Source organism: Plectrocnemia conspersa, unplaced genomic scaffold, assembly GCF_051122295.1.
Source record: "Plectrocnemia conspersa isolate PC_06_02 unplaced genomic scaffold, ASM5112229v1 ptg000002l, whole genome shotgun sequence".
In the NCBI taxonomy this organism is placed as follows: Eukaryota; Metazoa; Arthropoda; class Insecta; order Trichoptera; family Polycentropodidae; genus Plectrocnemia; species Plectrocnemia conspersa.
The window spans coordinates 15435542-15456252 of record NW_028277166.1 but is presented as its reverse complement, the minus strand read 5'-3'; the positions used below and the strand labels follow the sequence as shown (position 1 = coordinate 15456252).

At 30.6% G+C, this 20711-nt stretch overlaps 1 protein-coding gene across 2 annotated transcripts in view; it reads left to right on the top strand.

Moving 5' to 3' along the window:
• Positions 1 to 548: 548 nt before the first annotated feature.
• Positions 549 to 20711, top strand: part of LOC148237832 (uncharacterized) — a 444404-nt gene continuing 424241 nt past the window's right edge. For both annotated transcript variants that reach the window (XM_088205822.1, XM_088205820.1), the window contains exon 1: positions 549 to 805. The gene's annotated coding sequence lies outside the window, so the exon portion shown is untranslated. The remainder of the gene's footprint in view (positions 806 to 20711) is intronic.

Genomic DNA, 20711 nt, shown 5'->3' with positions numbered 1-20711 from the left:
CAAAGAGCATCCTTTTTCAGACCCACATTTCCAACGGGTCTTTTCAAAGCCTTTTTCTAGCTCTTATATTTCACGACTCTGAACCATACAAGAATATTAAGATAGACAAGATTTAATTTGTTTAACATTGTTTCAATTGCTCTAAATTAAATCTTTGACAGCTTTTCATATTGCTTCTTTCGCCATACTAATTTATATTTTTTTATATGAATATTGATCAAAATATAGTGAAGTTTATATAACATATTGATCATCTTCAAATCATTGACATTATACTTTTAGAAGGTCAACATTATTACAAAGGTGACCTTCGTGTCACTCTCGAATTAAAATAAATCGAATGAGAGACTACTTGTATTAAAATAATTCGAATTAAAGATAAATATTTTAAAAATAGACAAATTGTCAACCTTTGATAAAAAATATTTTTTTTGTAATCTGAGATGCACGACATTTTAATCGTTATGGTTTATATGAACATAACACGAAGCATAACCTTGAACTCATTTGAACGTGTTTATGCATCTCGAAATATTTAAAAAAAATTCAGTAGCTATGTGACATTAGTCATTAACGGTCGTGTAACATTTTTGTCGAATAAGTGTTTTTATAATAATATCCCTTTCGACGTTTTTAATTATAAAGTGACAGTGTAATTTAGTGTATGTGTTAGAATTAAGCAGTGTATAATTCAAATTAGTGTTTAAAATGGTGTTTAGTTGCATCGGCGCGGCGCTGGCGCCTTACCGACGCCGCGCTGATGCGCCCCGCCCCCACTACCCTACCCGTCACGCCGAAGGACAAGGTAATGTCTTTGTAATTTTCTGTGTCTTTCGAATATATGGTCGTAAGTCGACAATGTGTCGACATCCGAGAGTATTCAAAGCGTTGCACTCTTACGTCGATAAAACTTACAGTGCATTTATTGGCTTTGAGTTAGAGCTAATTTTGCAAATTTTAATTTATTAATAGTAAAAAAACTTGTGGTAAACACATTTTAGTAATATTCAATTTTTAACTTATGCGAATAACTCAATAATAAGTTTATTGTAAAATATTTCATTGTAACATGGTCATTTCGCGTGGTGTTAAGACCAATAATTGACGCCGATAATGTACGGTGTCAATTAAACTGATTTTTTCCTTCGAAGGGTATCTATATTTTTATGATATGGGATGAAACGGGATTATATGCTCTAATTGTGCATAATTCTTACTTAATATTGTGTGTCTGTTATGAAATAAAAACGATTAGAAAAAAAGAGCGAGATGCAAGCAGAGCTCGCTATTTCGCTCGCACTATTCAAATCAGCGATTGACAACTATCGACATTTTTATAATGCGTGTCATTTAATGAAATACTATGAATTTTAATGAAATGGAAATTTAAAAAAACGACCATTAACTTGCCAATTTTTTCACTTGCTTGGAAAAAGCTGAAACGCCCCCTGGAATTAAGACACATGAAAGTCCATCTAAACTCGCAATTAGATGAGCTACGCCTAGGATTTACCGAGCTAGAAATAGAATAAGCAGCGGCTTCCTACAAAATCCGAAATCTAGAGTGCATCTCGGCGACTTAGAGCTTCACCTGCCAGTTTTATAAGAGCGAGTACTTCATAAATATTTTCCAATCGTGATTCATTCCAAATATGGCCGATGTCAAGAGAAATTAAAGATTTTCTGATGCAATTTCGTAACTTCTTGTCTAAACATAAATTAAGCTCGACACCAAATTCGCTCTTTACATATTTTTGTAGAATTGTACCTATCGTTGGATTTTTTCAAAATAATTTGATTATTTTTCGAGTCTCATTTAGAGCCTTATTAAAGCTCGGTTTTTCATTTGGAATTTCTACACTTTCATTATTTTCAAAGTCACTTTCCTTTATATAATGTTCATCGCTGTCCTCTTCATCGGAATCTTCATGTGTTTGACATTCATCCCCTTTCCGGTATAAAACATTTATAACAGCTGGATGAATTGCATGATTTAGGCAAAGTTGATTTTCGACAGGACTCTCACGTCCAAATTTTTTCATAACACTAGCTCCATTAGTTGTTACATTGTCGGTTTTAAAAATATTTTCAAAATCTTCCAAACGGTTCTCAACAATTCTTCGGATTTCAAAAGAATCACATCTTCCTGATGAAGACTAGTTCAAAAGTCAAAGAGTCCAAAAATAAAAGCTAGTACAGGGGACACAAATAATCACTATTTTTTAGTATCATAATTTAGAACATTTATATTTTCTAACATGACATTTTTTTTTAGTTTTTCATAGGTGTATTGTAGTTACATTATGCTTTAATTATGCAGGGAGGGCATTATTGACATAAACATATGGCCCTCCCCTGGTTGACGATTGCGGTTCGTTTTGTCCGGCTGGTCAACCGGCCTTTAGCCTGTTTTATGGCCAATAAAAATAAATAGGCCCTATGATATATGTATATCGAATGATAAACGATTACTTACGACTGATTTCACATTGGACGCGTTTTGCATGCGTAAGCCATATTACGCAGGAAAAACCGCAATTTACGATTCAAGCAAAAAAAATGTTTTTCTCTCTGACCGCGCATTTTTCTACACGTGTATAATAATTTCGTCCGTTGTGTTATATCATCCGCGTTGATATTGTTTATTTTCTCATATAAATACGATTTATTTTTATTATATATGTATATTCTGTTTTAATGGGTAATAAAGCTTGATTAAAAAAACTTTTACCCGTAAGCCGGGTTCGAAGGTGTCGAGAGCTCCGAAGATGTTTAAAGTTTAATCTTTCCTGACAAAAGCGTTTATTTTTTTAGCGTTTCCTGCTTACTTCACTCGGAAAATTATTGCGAAGGCTGTGGATAAAATACCCAAAAGAAAATAGAAAAAAGTCATGAAAAATGAAAAGTCTGAGTGGCGTGAATAAATTGGTGAACAAGCGCGATTAATATTAAAGGTCGGAAGAATAGGAATTCCGGGACACTTTTGCGGTCTTCGCCTAGAATTCTATATACTTATGAATGTTTTTTTTTGTCGAACACGCCAAACCATAAATCATAATTTGGAAAGTCTGACAAATAAAAAAAGTTTGATTTATAGTCACAATACAATATTTGTGCGATATATTTTATTACGCATAATATATGATGCCTTGACGTCGAGAAAAACAATTTTTAGTGCTTCAGTGCGACTCGTGACTATAGTGTATAATCGTGGTTTTTACTAGGTGAGGTTAAAATGTAAGTGGATAAAGATGAACGAGCGATTAAAAAAATATAAATGTTTTATTAAACATTCGTTTTCTTAAAAGCCGAGTCTTATCAATTAAATTCTTGCTTAGGAAGATAACCGTTATTTTCGTATATTTTAATATGATCCTGAGAAAATCAGGATTTAAAGTCAGAATTTGCCATTTCTTTCATTTTATTGCTGTGTTGATTATTGCACATTTTGAATGTTTCTAGCCAATATTTGCTACTTTGAAATGATTATATTTGCGAGTGCAAAATCTTTCTTTAGTGATTCAAACAGACCTTTTGCCTTATCTTGGGTTAACATATTATTTATTGCCATACTACGCTGATTGTTAACCTTTGACTATGCATACATAAGCTTTTCTGTTTTTACACTCAAGTAGAAAGTTATTTTAATAGCACATTGCGGAGCAGCTACCAAGGATTAGGCGTTCTTTAAATTAATTATGTTGTTTTTATCGAACCGATTTCCAGTTCCATAACTTTTATGATCTCACCGAGATTCTCTATTTTTTAAACATGTTTGTATTTTGGCCTTTTGAAGAGTGCCTATTCCTTCTCAAATTAGACAAACGATTTTAAGTCAATTAATAAGGGTAAACATATTGTAAGTAAATAGTAATTTTGATGTCTAATTAGGTGTGCATAATGAAACAAAATTCTAGCGATTAAAATTCAAAATATATTAGTTATCTAAAGCTATAACTGAAGTACGCGGTATCTTATGTATTCAGACTCTCTTGTGACGGGACTGCGTGTTCTAGTGGCAAAAAATCACTTATGGGTGTTTGGCATACCTTTTTACGGAGTTTGAGCTCCACGTGTAGGGCCCGTCCTGCCAAGGGCGGTGCCCCGGGGGTGGACTAAATGTCTATGTCCATATTCGAAAGCAATTCAGTTACAACTATGCTGCGGATAACCCATTATCCATTAAAATGTAATGTGCTGGATAAATTGAATAAATTTAACATTTTTTTGAATAACGAGCTTGACAAGGCATTAATTGTTCATGTAAAAAAATAAATTATTTTAATATATTGAAAATACCATGATGTCAAATGTTGAAGATTTAGCGATTTTAATCCTTTTTTTTTGAGAATTTCTAATTTTAGTTGTTAAAAATACTCTGCGAGCTTTTGGACCATATTTCAGTATATATGGATACAGTATTTTATTGCATATATGGTGTTACAGGATACACTCGTGATGAATGATTGTCGGTATCACGAAGTTGTACACTAGAGTGAAAACCCGTTCAAAACCAGGTCACCTTTCATAAATCGAGAGGTACCTGATTTTCTGAAGCAAAAATCTATTACGAAGAGAAATTCGGATTCTATAACCGTACAGCGAAATACACTGCCAGCAGGCACCTGAACGAACCATCTGCTACCTACTTGAGAAAAAAAACCGATGACAAATTGTAGCAAATTTTTGATATTCACATCGAAGAGTCTTATGTAACAATGGATTGTGTTTTACACCTAGTTTTACCTACGTATATATGCAGATGTTTATTTAAAACTGTACTTTTGATATTAAAATTTTTGACAATCTTCTACTCTGTAAATCGTATCGCTTTGTATGAACGGTGTATGTAATAATACACATAAACAAAGGAAATATATTTAAATATAATAATAAAAATATAAATTGAATTTGCTTCGTCGATTTCTGAGCCACCGGTAATGCATTGTGTTGTTTCGACCAATGAAAAATAAGCATTTAAATATAAAACAAGATGGCCGACATCAATGTGACAACAGTTTTAAATAATTATTGTTTATAACAAAATTTTGCTACGCGACAATAATTTTCATTAATTCGTCATGTGCGTTGTTCGATTTGACTGAAAATAAATATTCAGTTAACTAGGTATGTTATAACTATGAAAATGAAATATATACATAATGTGTGTAAGGATTATAATAATACATTGATTAAACTAGTCCGGGGGGCTGCTGATGCCACCGTCGCGGGGCGTTCGGATACCCTGCCGTCGGCTTATGTTGGTATTTGCGTCTCTTGCTGTTGGATGTAAACTCTGTGGCATCTGGATTTGACCGGCTGGCCGAGAAAGTCCTTTTGGGCCACATCACCAGCCCTTAACTGTCTTTTGAGGTTATATAAGTCACGTGCTCGCTGTACTTCTGCAAAGCATTTTAAAACGCGGCTGACTTTCTAAAAATAACTTATCTTATCTTAGATAATAATTTGTCAGCCTAGCCGCGTTAAGTTTTGTGACTCACTAAGGCAATAACCCGCTAGACGTTAGCAGCGTGTGTGCAATAATAAAGGATCTTTTATAATTAAAAAGTTCTGTTTATTGTGAATTTTAATTAGGAATTTGTAATGTAATATATACTTATAATCAGAAAACAGTATCTAGTAAAATCGGATAACCTTAAGATTCGATCAAACTTGAAGTGCTTTTTTTTCTCTTTTCAACACCTGTTTTATCGCAATTATGGACCTAATGTCGGTAATATAAAAATGGGTATGATGTTGTTTAATATAGAAAATTCAATAGTTTTGAATACTATTCGTTTCATGTTCAAATTGTTTCGAAAGAACTTCAAAAATCGCACTAATACTGTTTCGGCGATTACTGAGCACATTTTATTCACTTTATTCTGATGTTAACGTGCTTCACGGTACCATTCATAAACACTTCGTTTGGATAGCGCATTCTCGCCATTTGCACCACTTTACTCCACATTATTTAATTTTTATGGTTTATTCATAAGGCTGACTTCTTTCAGCATCTCTATTCATTGATGTTTCAGTATATTACAAAAACGAAATGGCCCGATTTGTTTCAAGCTAACTTTTCACAATCATTTCGTCGAAACAAGATAGCATTTAAGTACATATAAATGTATTAGTATGAAGCCTTCGGATAAGTAATAATCATGAGCATTATTTATTTATTACAGAAATAAGGTAAACTTGTGATTTTAATTCGTACGCCAATCACAAAAATTTTACTGCCCACGCATGCAGTGTGTCGAAACTTAATAAAAATCAAACAAATCAATCGGAGAGCTTTTGTTGAGCGAGGCCTTTGCTGCTCGATAACGTCATTCGGGATTTTCCGGGCAAGAGACGCTCGAGAAGCGACATCCGCTACCGTGGGTGCCTAACCGGACCAACAGGATCTAAGGATTAGTTGAACAGCAGTAATAAATCAACCGTAAGGGGAATACATACACGAAATGTTACTCCGCCCACTAAGCACGATTCGATCAGAATCTGTAAACAAGGTAGCTATTTATAATTTTGAACATATTTTTTTTAATTAACAAAGAAGCGTAGGAATAAATTAAATTGCGTGAGCGTAAAAACTTGCAAGCCATTATTGGTTTTATCCATACTTGTGAACTTTTCAAAATTTTGTTGGTTAATACAAACATTGCAGAAATGAAGCGAAAGTAAATTTGTCGGCTAAGAAAAACTTTTTTTGCTTTTTAAGGGATTTAAGAGTCTATTTATAATCTTGAAATTGTTGTTAAAAAATAAATTTTCAATTATAAGGGTAGAACATGCTTCATTACACACAATTATCGAAAACCACATACTATGGGAATCCGTACGTATATTCTCTTAATTCGCGAAGTTATTATTTTCCAGAAATAAATAGACAAAATTTTAAATTTTCATCAGGAATATTTTTACACATATAAATAATGATGTTGCATTTAATTTTTCACGTTGAAAGATATACATATGTATACTTACCAGCGCTACATTATTGAATTCCTTACTGATTTATTTTTCAAATATGCAGAAGATGCCTTTCATAAGCAATAACAAATATAAAAAAGAAAAGCTGTAACCTATAGAAATGAGTATATGAATGAACAGTAATATTATTGTATCTGTTTGAAAGGAAAAAAACATCACAATGTGCACTAAACGTCACAATGGGATTTATAAATTTAATTCGCGTATTATATTGTAAAAACCAAGACCGATATTTCTTTAGGGAATTCCTTGAAGTTAGTAATATCAGTGAGTAATGTTTCGTTTGAGTAATTTTTCGTGTGAGTAATATAATATTACATCTGAGCGATGATCCGTGTGAGCAATGTTTATGAGAGGAATTATTGTGTACGCGCTCGCCTTGGGAGCAATAGTCACCAAACCATCTAAAGTTATGTAAGAATTTGACATTTTATTTTATCAATAATATTTTTTCAAAGTGTTAGTTGCAAATTGTATAATTTAATTTACAGGCGTTTCTTTTAACGCCCTGAAAATCAAAGTGTATTTTATTTGTAGACTTGAAGGTACATTTTCCATTATTATCAATCCGATTTTTTTATGGACGCAATCTAGATTACTTTTTTTATATTCTAGTAAAAAAAAAATAGCAAAAGTTACCAGTTTATTTTGTAAAAAACACTTAATATTTTTTATATTCTGGCACCCTTTTGAATGCTGAGAAAAAACATTTTTCAATACCTATTTAAATATTCTGTATATACAATAAAAAATGGCTTTGTCGTTTATACCATGCCGAACAAATTAAAATAACAAATTTTATACCTGCATTTCAATTCGAGTCGCTTTTACGGAACGAAGGGAGCTTTAACCTCATTGAATATAAAAGTTTTCTTTTTTCTATTTTCCTTTATGTTCTGTTTCCTCGTCTGAAAAAGTCGATCGTTCTATTTAATCCAATATAAAATTAATTGTTTTAAAGGAATGAAATGTTATATATACCATTTGCGACAACGTTATTATTAATTTAATTATACACAATAAATTATAATTTTACTCTTATCTAATTATAATCATAAAAACAGTTCCTAACGTGACTATCCTTCAGGGTAATCGAGATTTTCAAATGTTTTTTAGGTAATCGCTTATTATCTATTTTTGATACATGTCCTGTATATTTGAACCATTGGATCTATAAGACATATTCTTATCTTAATTCATTATCAGACTTATTTTTAAAGCTGTAGGTGTACAGCTAGTAATTCATTGTTATGATAATAATAGCCTCTTATATTAATAAACATGTAATTATTATTATTATTTTGATATGACTGTATAATTAAATTATTATCAAGTTACATATACTAAATTATGTTGTTTGTATAATTATTAATAGCGTAAATCTTAAAATAGTTTATTATACCTCTAACTCTGCAACGAATTTTATGGACTACTTACAGAGGTCTCGATACGGCTTTTTTTGGTGTTAAGATGTCGTTTCGACATATTGGCCGGCGGAAATTACTACGCACGTCAACCGATAAAAATCAAATTGATTATTCAGATTTGACTTGTTGCTTATTACTGTTATTGAAACTATGTTTACGGGCGTATTTTGCGACTTCAATTACGCAATAATATCCTATGTGACACTTTGACGCGTTTATTTTTTTCTGTTAATGTAAAATTATATGGTATTTCGTTTATTTTTGACGTGAGATCTCTAATTTCTATTTACTTTTAATCCATGGCTCTTTTGTTACAGTCAATTTTTACCAAGAAGACGTTATTTTTTTTCGTTTATCTTTGTGTAGAACGCGACAGTTTTCGACAGTGGGGGTGAATCGTTGATCTTGGTTCACAAATAATGCTCTAAACTATCTGCATAGTAATTCGAATTTTAGGGTATGCTAAAAAATCTTTATAAACAAAAGCAGTTAAAACTAGACTAACGAAAAAATCTAATTACACTAATCAGAAAATAATATATAAAATTTAGATGTTTTTTATAAATTATAAAGTTTGTTTTATGACTATACTTTTGCATTTAATATATTAAAACCAAATAAAAAAAATGTTTAAATATAAAATTTGATTAGGAAACAACAGATTTTTAATATGTTTTTGTACAATAGTATCCCTTTGTATTTATATAAATCACAATTAATTTCTTAATTAGACTTCCGTTCTATCTTGATAGGCATAAGCTCAATGCGTTAAAACGGGATAAATCAATAACTGTGTAAGTCAATCAGATATATTGAATACATACATATATGTAATTAATTATAAAATATGATGTGTTTTATAATTAACAATCAATATACGTCACTTTTTAGTTGCGGCCGGTTTTTATAATATTTGCTTTTTTATAAATAAAACAAGCAAGTTTGCTGCTGGGATATGCTATTTCGACCATATGTGTTAAATCTTACACACTTCAAAGTGACCAACATTTTTGACGTGGAAGATATAATACCATATTTTACAGACCCAACCAAAAGTTCGGTTAAGAACATTGCAAGAGATGGAAATGACTTATTCATCTAAATATGGATTCATATAGAATTACATTTTTTAAGATTTGCTGTTAAAAAAACTGGATACGTAAACATTTGCTTGTTAAAAAAGACTTTTTTTATTCAATTTGCAAAGATTTTTGTGTAAATCAAAAACCTATCTACTACTAAATCAACAGGCAGATTGCAACCAGCAAGAAAATTGCATGTTTTGTTAAAAACTAAACAAAAACGAAGAAGTCAATAAATTGTATGTTTCCAATTAGAGACCATTATACTGCGTACATTAAATCGACTACTCAAATATATAAATCCCTAAGCACAATAAAGTAATTATTATACTAAGCATCACCTGCAGTTGCCACGTCTAGCAGTTTTAAATTAAAAATTCTCCATCTCAAGCATTCATTTTTAGTCTGGGATATGACAGTAAGCACAGTTACTATCCATTGGTATGTTTCGACGACAGCAGCGTATGATAATAAAGATTTTTTTACGAGCTCATAAGACTAAGGGGGTCGCTATATGAACGCTCAGAGAGTGCTAGAGCAGTAGCACCAAGATTGGTTTGTCGGTAAGAAGACGCCCGTAAATTTTTTAATTCTTTTCCAGCAGTAAACGTTTGCTACCGCTTGGCGCTGCCATAATGGTCCGTATGGAAGGCAGGGCCGGAAAGACGGAGGCGCACGAATCCACGGGACCACCACTGGGCTCTTTATTGTCCTATTTTTAAATCTGACCCTAAAAAGAATTACTCTAGCACCAGCACAATTCCTTACGACGCGATTAAAAATGACGGGTCGTACATCGAGAGCGTTATGGGATCTAGGGCGCTTTTAGCAATAATTTGAGTAGACTCCAAAGGCCATTAATTATATAGATTTGCATAGATAAGCCTCGAACATTAGATGTGCTATGGTAAAAGTTACGACCCTTGAAGCGGTTTAGCCATTAGATTTTTTTAACACGTTAATTTAATAATACAAACAGCTGTATAATTATTCTTAAAATCAATTCTTATTAAACGATTTTCATCAAAAGCAGTTTGTTTTTCATTTGCGAATTAATTTTATAAATGGTGATCATAAAGTGGCTCTTGGCCGCAATTGGGCCCGAAATACTTCGTGCAACCAAACAAAGGCATTCTCATTCAGGTCTCCTCAAATATTTACGACAGGGGCTTTATTTGTGCAACATTTTGAACCGATTGGCCGTGTTTGTTGCACACCATCTCTTTGTGGGGCATTTGCTCCCTCTGACTAATACGCTCATGGAACGTAACTGTTACTATACCTATGAACAGACCAACACACATTGTTGTAATGCATTCGCCGTATATTAAACCTGCATGAATAGAGATTACATTAATTTAGATTTGCTTACGTCACTTTTTGTGTATATTATATATTGCTACAAAAGGTAAACTCTTTATATATATTTATTCTTTGGGTGCTGTGCTAATGTTTGAGCAATGACGATTTTCAGTCAAGTTTTCTGTAGATTTGCGCTTTAAAAAAATGTTTGAGCAGTCGTTCTAAAAACATAAATTAGCCATATTTCTTTTCGATTCAGCTCCTGCCTTTTATTTGTGTTTTTTTAGCAATTAAATAATTCTGCATTACAATAATATTTATTTTATTTATTTTGCACTTTTAGATTTTATCTATTCATTAATTTAAAATACAATTAATATACCGTGGCAACCTATTGGTCCACTGATCCTAAAAAAATGCCATACCTCCAGACCTCCTTGATTTCTTTATTTCCAGAAACAAAAAGAAAACAGCTACATACAATATATAAAAGTTCTGATCATTCAGCAGTGAATTTAAATTTTAGTGAAGGAATAACCAAGAAAGAATTTAGATCGACAACAACTCGATTTAGATCAAAACAACAACTCGAGGAAAAAATTGAATACTACTTTAAAGACATACAAAAAGCAGCTTGGAATAATACCAAGGAACTAATACATAAGGCAGTAAGCAATAATTACACAATAGAGATAAAAAATCTGATAAATGATAAAAGAAGGGCAAGGAGAATATTGCATCAAACCAGAAACGCTAATGATAAAAATATTTTAAATAATAAAGCGCAACAATTAAAACCAAAAATTTAGAAACTAAAGGAAGATTCGATTAATAATTACCTAAATAATTTAACAACAAAAAGATAAAAAAGGCCTATAACCTATATGGTGAAAAATAGTTTAATTGATAAACCCAAGTACAAATACCAAATAGATATGCTTTTTAAATATAAAAAAGGCGAATAAAAATAATCTTAAATGTCCTGTTTTATTTTTATGTTTCAAAATAATATTCTAATATTCTCAAAAATATTTTATTAATATTTAATTTGCACCCAAATACTTTACACACAAAACTTTCTAGTGAATTTAATAATAGAATTTGATAATAATTTGTAAAATAATTAAAGTTTACTCATTAATTCAATTAAGGAACAAATTATATTCCATGATCCATTCGTTGTAACCGCTAATGGTTTAGTACAATTAAATTAGTCATTAAATATAAAATTAACGTACGTTCAGTAAACGTTCAATATATAATTGTTTTAGGTCGAAATAGCGCAGTTCGTACCGTGTCAGACTAGTAACTCTGAGGTTATGGGTTCGAGCCCCAGCTGCGGCACTTAAATTTTTATTAATAAAAAATGCGCTTTTATTAAAAACCGGCCTCTGCTGCAGTGACATCTATTGATTATAAATTGTATTAAACATAATAATTTATAGTTAATAATATAGATTCCTAGACTTTTTGTCTGGTGTCTAATACTTACTTATAGATATTTAGATTTATCCGTTAAAACGCATTGGGCTTACACCTGTCAGGTTACAGCAAAATGTTTAAAAATAAATAAATAAATGTGTATGTAATTAGTGCTACCAATACATGTCTAAATGATAAATAAAGTTTTGGGTATTAAAACGGATTTCGCGTGACTTTTTAACCATCGAGACTCTTGGTAGAACTATGTGGTGTATATGGTATATGTATTGTACAGTTTATATTAACTTTATTTACTGGCTTCAATCTAATTTCTTATTCATTATAATTAATATTATTCATCTAATCGAAATTTTAATTGAAAATTTGAAAGTTGAAAATAGCACAGTTGACCTAGAAATGGTTGCTAGAGGGCCATGTGCAAATGCTACATCGCTACTGCTCACTGTTTGGGAGGAGTTCTTGTGACAGTCAAGACAGATACATATATTTTCTGTTATATAGTAAAAATATATTAGGCATCGGTATCGAATGTGTCGTAGTGGTATAACAGGTTGTTTACATAGTTAGTATTTCGAAGTAAAGTTATTTTACAAGGAATTATTTAGGATCCACTACAAAAACCATAAAAGTAGATATGTCTGATATTATTCTTATATGTTGGTAATTGAAACAAGTAAATTTTATATTATTTGATTTAAACCCTAAGATAGTGTGTTATTTATATTTAAAATAATGTATATCTTACATTGGTATTGTGAAATATAATCAGCTTTACGTGAAACTTATTATTTAACATACGTAAACCAAGATTCAAAATACGTCAGAAATCCCTTTCAAGATACTGCATATATTTCTAAATATAAATGTATTTCTTTTTCTTATCTTATAAGAAAGTACTGCATCTGACTATGTTCGTCTGGAGTACATTCACCTTTTATTATTATTTAAGGTTTAAGTATATATATATACATATATATGTATAATATCAACGTTGGTTGTTTGATACTGGACGAATGCCTCTCTGAGCATACGTCCCTTTTATAATATATTTTCTTTGGTCGCTTGTCTGCTGTGGAATTTCAAGATTTTATCTCTTTATATTATTACAGTTTTCATAGTTTATTTAACTTCTATACAAAGTATTTATTTTAAGAAAGCAATAACTAATAAACTTTTAAAAAATAAAAGTAGGTGTAAATATATAATATTATTACATGTTATTATTTAAAATATGGATATGTATAAAAAAGTGAGAGTATTAAAATTTGCTAGTCATTCATATAAAATAAATAAATATAATCAGTTATTATTATTTATATAAATATTTCGTGGCTCACAGATTCAGCGATCATTCAATGAATAAACATTTAAATGATACTCGATTTTTGCTAGATTGTTATGTAAATACTCATTTTTTTGTAGATTATTATATAAAGCGCTACATATATAATATAGTTTAAAAATGTGCTACTTCACTCTTTCCAAATATTTGTGAGAGTTTCTTTTGACCAAGTGAAGTGATATGGAGTAAGAAATAACACAATCATACATTTGTATGCACACAAATGTATGTATGTTTGCATTTTTGCATACATAGCCGTTACGGTTTTCTGGCTCGAAATAATACAATGCTTTTCCGTTTGAGAGACTTAAAAAAAATCTTGCTATAAAAACTATTTACATACAAGATTTATTTATTTTAAAAATTAAAAACTGATTACGACAATAAGTATTATGAACATTTTATTTTATATGCAGTTTTAAACATTTTAATTTATATAATATTAAGTCCTAACATTTTTATTTAGAAATAAATAATATCACTAATTATATTTGCTATTTTTATCATAAAATAAATAAATATAATTGATAATGAAATCATTTTGGCATAGAAGATTTTTGAAGGAATTCTCTGAACAAGTTTCATGTAAAGTTAAGCAATCCATATAAAAATTACAATAGTGCGTCCTTGGGCCGTTGAGAGAAGCGTATATTTTTTTATTCGAGTGTTTGGGGTTTTCCGGGAGTTTCATCCCCCTTTCGCTCCCTGCACTTTTCCGGGCTAAGTACGATCGGCGATAAACACTTTATGTAGCTGACAAAAAAGATGTATAGAACGAAACAGCAAAGCCTGGACTATAGACCTCGGCTCGTAAGTTTTTATATGCGACTTTGAATGAAGTGCTACTGTGTTTGTATGGACGCTCGCCAAACGGAACGCTCTATCTATCTGCTTCATCAAATCAGCTCTTTTCTGATGCAGTATTGATTTTTATTTAATTTATTGAATGTATGATACACAGGTTTTCTATACATTATTAAATATATAAAAATAATGCAGTATAAGTACATGCATGTATATAAACATTACAAAAAGGACGAACATCTGTATAGTTTCGTATGAATCTTGCAGTGCGCTCTTTATGGGTAAAAGATTTTGATTATTAACGGAAGGACTTGTTAGTTTATTTTTATTAAATTTCAATGAAGTGTAATCTGGATCTTTCATTTCTTTTCTTATTTTAGGAGGATTTAAAAAAAATAGTTTAGTCTAAAAATAATGTAATTATTAAATTTATATGATATTTTCCAGTGTTATTATTTGTGATTTAAGTTGTAAAATTTTATTGCACTCTGTAAATATAAGATTTTCATTGCATATACATATGTATATTAGAATGTATTTTATTAGCATTTTTAACAGGTTTACATGTTAATACGAATCATGTTTTAAGCTAAATTCGCGAAGAAATACTATGATATGTGCTGCAAAGGCTAAATTTTAAAGCTATTGAGTATTCGATAATAGTAGCTACAGGCACGTTTTTGGTTCCGAAAAAAAGCAATCGCTCTTTTGAGTTCAAAAATTTTCAATAAAACATCACTATGACTGAATCATTAAACTTTTAAATGGTAAAGTAAATCAAGACATTCAGCTTCCATTTCTAATCAAAAAATTCAGTTAAGTACACTCGCTTGAGATATTTCCCACAAAGTACTTGCTAGTCAATAGTATTGCACAATGAATATGCATTTTAACAAGGCTTATTATAGTTGTTTGCGGACCTTTGCTACAGGTTAATAACTGCATAAATACACAGTTTTTTGATGAGACTACCATAAGTAATTAAAATAAATATAATACTTTCATTATAAATAGATTTCATTTAATTGCTATTTATAGTTGAAAAAACGATAGAAAGCATACAAGAGAGTAAATTTATGTAAAGTATTTACAATGAGATATATGATTTTAGGATCAGATATAATAATATTATACATTATGAACTTATGGTTTGCCAGATGAAGCTAGATGTATGTAATTTAAGATTTTATATTGCTAGTAAAATGTATTTTAAAACGCATATATTCTACGTTGTTACTGTGTCTAGAAGTTAGTATTGACTTCTTTCTCTTTATTGCAATGTATAGGTTTGATGGCGTTGGGTTAAATCCTAAGGGTGTTTTTACCACGCTCGTAAAATATAGGAAAACTTTCGGTTAAAACCTCCTGGTGGGCTGATATTCGTCTATTAACCACATAACGAATTTCACTTTCGGTTCAATGGTACATTCTCGAAATGAACGTTGGTCACATACAATACATAAATAAATATAAATTGGGTTATTTTTTATAACTTTTTTTGTATTCTATTCTATTATATTACATTATACATACCTGTGTTGGATGCACAATTTTTGAGATGGTATTTTTCAAAATGTCGTTTCGGCACCTGCCTCGAATAACAAAACGGTAGCCATGAATGAATGAAAGTTTCGGACGCCATTATTCATTTTTCTAGTCACGTCACGTCACAATGTGTTTATAAAATTTGCCAAATTCACCCCAGAGTCCGTTTGTTTTCATACGAAACAAATCGTTTCAGTACGTGTTGAGCTGAAAAGGTGCAGCGACAAGCAAACAGCCGATTCGTTAATTGACAGCAAATCGAATTTGACTGATTGAAGGCTTAAAAATATTACACCCACATTTTTGTTAATTATTTTGTAAACCAATAAGCCTTAGTGCTTTTCATTCACAGGAAAAAGTAAAATATTAGAGCATTTGCATATATGTACATATGTATAAATTACTTTGTATGCTTTTTACATCGATCGAAAGTTTCAAATTCATTTTGTATAATTTTACCGTGAAATGTTTCTCTAAAGTTGGAAAAATCATTTCATTTTTGTATTCACAAAATAACATAAGCGACAATTTCATTAACCTATACACGAACAACATGTTATTTTGTCGAAAATGTGTTATAATATTCAATAAACTTTCAGAGTGTTGTTACTTTGCAGATACGCTAAAAAATCTAGTAACAGTTTATTATATAAATATATACAAATAGTCTGAGAGTCTTAGCTATTGTGTTGAGTGGTAGTTGTTAGTTCAGTGGTAATCAGATGATTATTTAAGTCTTTGCCGATTTTGTCGTAGCGATCTTCAGTAAAGTACTATTTTTTCCGGTGTCGTAATTTTTCAATGTCTCTCTGCTGATGTGATTAAGTGTCACATATTTTAAATCGATCGTTCTAGGTGATTTGTGGATAACAAGGAAGCAATTGCGTTATTTTTAAAACAAAGTTTTCATGTTGCGGTAATAGGTTATTATAATGACTTTTAAGGGTTTGTGATTATTGTGCAATACTTGGTGGCATGCAAGATTTTTATATCGATTGTTGGCGCTAAAGATTTTATCGTATGTAAGATCTCTATTTTATTTAAAAGCAAAAGTAATCGTATCAAAAAGTATTTATTCAATTGGATCATATTATTATTTATAGTATATATTGTACATAATTTCATGTATAAAACAAAATTATTAAATAGAATGGACAATGCTTGGTACGTTTGCTATAATATTTAAAATAAAAAACGCGAATCAAATGTTTAGACGTTTAGAGGCACGTACCACAGTCAAAACCCCGTATCCAGATAAATTCACGTGATTTAACGTGACTGTCATAGTAAACCTGAAGGGTTTGTGCAGTCGGTTCAGGGGTCACGAACGTGTGCGGACAAACGCGCACACAGACAACAATCATGCGGTACGCGGATCGATTGATAATGATGCCATATAATTAATCATTGGAAAAGTAAACACGAAACGGTGTACATACGTTATACAAACATTGTATGCGTGGATAAATGTTCACATAGTAACCAACGTCATACATTATTTGTTTAGACCATTTAGAAGCGTTCGAAGTATTCTATTTTAACGTTTCTGGAAGGGAAAAGCAAAGTATACAAAAAAAAAATAATGTCGATGAAAGATTAGTTAACTACAAGGTATGCGTTAAGCAGCAATATAAAATTTTATTTTAGTATTTTTATTCAGTAGCATTTACGGTAAAAAAATATTACTGACAGTGAACCTTGAAACAGTTTGGAAAACCAAAAAAATATTAATAATAAAATCCCTGAAAAGAAAAGGCTAAGAAAAATGGCAATATACGCCTAATTACATAAATCAATAAAATAAGTTAAAAAACTAATCATCAATGAAAAAGACAAGGCAAGAAAAGAATATCTGGAAGGCCGTACTGCTACACAGAATACTCGATTTGTAAAGTAACATTAGAAAATGGGTTGGAGATGATAAAGAATAAGCTAAAGCTTTTGGCGGTTATTTAATTATTACATTTAAATCATTTCCTAAAGAAGACACTTGTGAAAATGGTCAGAATAGTGACAAAAAATTAACAATTTTTGAAATGCACCTCTTCAGATAGGAGAACAATTTAAATTTTTTTTTTAAAATAAGTAAAATATATTAAAGAGTATAACTGGGAGCAAAACGCAGACAATTGATTTGAGTTATATTATTATTAATTAGTTATTCAACATGTTATTTTGTTTAATTACTAAAAAATAGCTACGTCTTATAAATATAACATTTATAAATAAAAATGTACACCCAAGTTTTTGCGTTTATTTGGTTACAAATATACTATAACGTATTTATATCAAGCAAAACAAAAAGAAAATCCACCATTTATCCGGACGAAATTCAAGTATAAAAAATAGTATCTCGTGCGATTTACTACGCCCGCATATTTCATGGGTCCTAGTTTCAATGCTGGATATCTTTTCGCAATCCCGCGAAATTATTCCGAAAACGGTAAGAGGATCCAGTTGAGTCCTTTCTGGTTTTACAACGATCATCTAGACGGCGGAGGCTGGCTGTGTGGAAGCGCCGAGGAAACAAACCAATCTGTTTCTTTTTGTCTCCGCTGAATATTTCATGCGACGGATACTGGTAAGAAGCGGGAGAAGCGAGAGAACGAAAAAGGAGATGTTAAAGGGAGAAAGGACCGATGGGAAGGGATGAGCGAGAGCTCCTAGGCGCGAAGGCGCGATAAAGATAAATTTCATTAAACGCGTGTACTCGTACGTTTTGTATTATATGTATGTACGTATGTTCGTACATAAAACGGCAACGCAATGAAAATTTATAATCTTTTTAACAATCGCTCGTGTGATATATAGATTTAATATTTTGCCTGCGTTCGAAAATTCGCTAAAATACGGACGCAAACACAGCGAAACTTATGTACGTACAGAACAGGAGTCGACAACCTAAACTTCAGATATTCGGCTTATAGTATCAATAAAAAAAAATTGTAAGTTAAAAAGTTCTTTAACAGATTCGTGACTATCAAAAATTTATGAAAAACCTACTAAATTATGATGGGCGCAGTTTCTTTCCAAAGAATGCCTTAAATGAAGCTCTATCTGGAAAAATTAAAAGTTTGGCATCAGGTCATATGCAGTTGAGATTTAAACGGGGGTGGTCAGCCAAAAATGAGAGCTGGGCGAATGACAGCCTGCTGCGGCCCAACTAATTTCGTGTTGGGTTAAATCAACCACGATTGCCTTTGAACAGCTCAGGTGAAAGGACGAGCAAAGCGTCAGTTTTTAATGTGAAACTCCTGGGCAACTGTTTTTTTACCCTTGTCAACGACTCAAGATCAACTGTTATTCGTGGCTCAAAACCCTTGATAGCTCTGAAGCTTGGCCAATAAAAAAGTATTTGAAAACCTCTCTTAGCCAAACAAAACGTATAATAAGCAAATATATTAATTTTTTAGAATATTTTTTTTCTTGAAAAGCTTTTTTAGTAGTTTCAAAAACTTTAAAAAACATTTCAAAATTCAGTTCTAAAAAGTTGTTAAACTGTGAGAACGGTCGCCACACACACAATCTTGTTTGAGTAGTAAATATTTTAATACAACTATTTGGCGTATTATTTCTAAAATAAATTTAATTTTTTAAAGTAGGGGTAATCTTTCTTTATATATAATATGTAGAAAACATTTATTTATATTTATATATTTTTTTCATAATAGTACTAAAGAGGTAATATATTTGTAGCTTTTTATGCTGTATAATCTATATTAAAATATTAAAAAAGGTTATTTTAATCACATTATTTTCTTTGAACCTTAAAAACAAAATTAAAAGTTAAATGCGGTGAGACTAAAAAGGTTACTGATCTCTTCTATAAAGTGTGATAAAGTGCGAATCGAGTTTAAATGTAATTAAAAACGACGACCTTATAGATAATCCTGAAAATACTAAAATATTTTCATATCGTATATCAAATTGTTGTATATAAATAATGTGGTGGTTATTTTGTTGTTGATAAAAATCATGTAATTTTTATCTCAGTTGTTGATAAAAATCATGTAATTTTTATCTCAGAGAAATTATTTATTATTGAGAATTTTATTATTTACTCTTACGTATTAAATATTTATAATAAAGGAGTAAAAACTCTAAAGTTTGTGATGCAAAACTAAAGCCTCTGAAAATTATAGTTGCACTTTATATTTTATATGGCACATGAGCATATAAAAATATGGTCCAATTATATTAAATACCTTAAAATACTGAAATTATTATTTATTTAAATATATTAGTATTTTATATTTGGAGCACTTAAAAATGATTTATTAAATTTCTTTAAAAGGTATCAGACATATTTTATTCATTTAAAAAAAAAAAAAATTTTTGCTCTATAACCCGCTCGTGCGTCGTTATCCTGCATAGTTTTGCGTAATTTTTGCGGAAGCACACACTTACTCTTTTTTCATTTTATTGGTTAATTTTTTACCACTATGGTATCCTTTTTGTTTTATTTTAACTGTATTATTCCATTATGTTATTTTTTTGTTTTATAAAGTTGTAATCTTTGCAGAATTTGGGCAGACTTAAATAGAGCATAGCTTCTAGTTATTTATTTACGTAACACGTACTGTAAAATAAGCGTTTTTGTGTAATCTCCATGCCCTTCGTTTTCATTGGATGTTCTTTTTATTTTAAACACTAATGTATTCAATTTCTATAAATGCGTTTTTATCGATATATTTATGCTCTGTATTGTATTATATTATTTTATTTTGTTATAGTTAAATATAAAGGGAGGAGCTAGCGTAAACAAAAATT